Source organism: Coenobita brevimanus, chromosome 16, assembly GCF_032717465.1.
Source record: "Coenobita brevimanus isolate Jiangsu-jjx chromosome 16, ASM3271746v2, whole genome shotgun sequence".
Classification (NCBI taxonomy): Eukaryota; Metazoa; Arthropoda; class Malacostraca; order Decapoda; family Coenobitidae; genus Coenobita; species Coenobita brevimanus.
Genome location: NC_136969.1, coordinates 26484149 through 26486648, shown reverse-complemented (window position 1 = coordinate 26486648; position 2500 = coordinate 26484149).

Genomic DNA, 2500 nt, shown 5'->3' with positions numbered 1-2500 from the left:
ATCCCAGTATAATCATATTTGGCTCGTCACCAATGGTACCTATCATCACCACTAAATAATAGTAATAATAATGATAATAATAATAATAATAATAATAATAATAATAGTAGTAGTAGTAGTAACAATAGTGATGATGATAGTGGCAAAAGAATGAGTCAAACAACAACAACAACAAAAACAACAACAACAATTTCTCAGCAGACAAGGCCCCAAGAAAACACAAAAACAATTTCTTCTAGGATAAAACTTGACCTTGGAAGAGGAACCTTGGTTTTTACGTTCGCAGCTGAGAATTACACCACATCATCTGATTAATATTACAAGCCTGTTAGACAAATTGTACTTAGAGAGAGAGAGAGAGAGAGAGAGAGAGACTGCAATAATAATGGTGATGGCTGCTGCTCGTTAGCTATGATTAATTGATGCCTATCTAATTACTACACACACACACACACACACACACACACACACACACACAGAGCCAGAAACATGCATAAACACAGTCACACAAAGCAGCACACACACACACACACACACACACACACACACACACACACACACACACACACACACACACACACACACACACACACACACACACACACACACACACACCTTCAAGGCCAAGGGACCAATGAGAGCGCCCTCTGGTGATGACGTCATAGTGTCCTTGTTCCTGATTGGTTGTCCCTGAACAGGTGTATTCTGGGGACCTGAACCTGCCAAGAGAGTGATTACAGGTGTTATGAAGGGGATGATAATGATGATGATGTGGATGATGAGGATGATGATGATGGTGATGATGATGATGATGCCAGTATGCTTTGAAGACTGATTTATTTATTTATTTATTTATTTGTGTGTGTGTGTGTGTGTTTATTTCATGAACAGCGCATAGCCAAGGCCACCATAGACTATGCGTTAGATAAGACACGCCTCAGTAGATATGTCGTGACGGACAGCACGTCAGTGGGTAGGTAGGTGGGTAGGTAGAGTGGATAGGTAGGTAGGTAGGCAGGTAGGTAGATAAGTATGTAGGTAGGTGGATAGGTAAGTAGGTAGGTGGGTAGGTAGAATGGGTAGGTAGGTAGGTGGGTAGAGTGGGCAGATAAGTATGTAGGTAGGTGGGTAGGTAGGTAAGTAGGTAGGTCGGTAGGTAGAGTGGTTAGGTAGGTAAGTAGGTAGGTAGGTAGGTGGGTAGGTAGACTGGAGGGGTAGATGCATTACCCCTATTGTCTTATCTCAGGTGGGTCTATATAATGCTGTTAGGAGGGGCCTTTAATGACTTACCTGCTTCCCTGCCTACCTGTCTGTTTATGTATCTCTTTATCTACTTATCTGCCTGACTCCCTTTCTACCTTATTGTCTACCTGTATCCTTGTCTACCTTCCTACCTAGCTGTTTCCTTCCTTCCCTCCTTCCTTCCCTCCATTCTTCCCTCCTTCCTTCCCTCCTTCATTCATTCATTCATTCATTCATTCTTTCTTTCCATCTTCCAGCTCTTCTTTCCATCCATCCATCTATTCATCCATCCATTCTTCCTTCCTTCCTTCCGTCTTTCCATCTTTCCGCTCTTCTTTCCATCCATCCTTCCTTCCTTCCTTCCTTCCTTCCTTCCTTCCTTCCCTCCTTCCTTCTTCCTTCCTACCTTCCTTCCTTCCCTTCTTCCTTCCTCCCTCCCTCCCTCCCATTTTCCTAAGCTACTTCCTCCCCACTTCCCCTTCCTTTACCTGCCTTATATTTTTTTACGCCCTCAAGGTCAGCTCATGTTAGGTAAGACAACACGACTCCCTGGACATGTCGTGAGGAGAGGCACGTAGGTAGGTAGGTAGGTAGGTAGAGAGGGAGGGAGGTAGATGGGTAGGTATGTAGGTAGGTAGGGAGGGAGGGAGGTGGATGGGTAGGTAGGGAGGTGGGTAGGTAGGGAGGTGGATGGGTGTGTCGGTTGGTGGGTGGCTGGGTGGATAGATAGGTAGGTAGGTGGATGGGTGGGGAGGGAGGTAGGTAGGTCGGTAAGTAGGAAGGAATGATTTTTGGCAAGGGAAACATTGAGGCAGGCAGAAATGTAAGTAAGTAGGTGGATAGGTAGTGTGTGTGTGTGTGTGTGTGTGTGTGTGTGTGTGTGTGTGTGTGTGTACAGAGGAAAAGAAGTGTAAACTGAATCTTTTTATATGTACGTGGATAAGTGTGTGTGTGTGTGTGTGTGTGTGTGTGTGTGTGTGTGTGTGTGTGTGCCGTTTATGGTCACCTCGTCCAGTGAACCCATGTGCAAAAATTTCATCGACATATCTTTAATAAAAATCCCATACCCTTCAGACAGCCAGGCAAAAAAAAAAAAAGAGAGAGAGAGAGAGAGAGAGAGAGAGAGAGAAGAAAAGAAAAAAAAGTGAGCAGAACCTGTCTAAAACCTGTATCCCGCCAGCAAAATGAGAGAGAGAGAGAGAGAAAAGTAGTGCTGCCACCTCAATCATCACTACCACTACTGCTATAACCACAACTG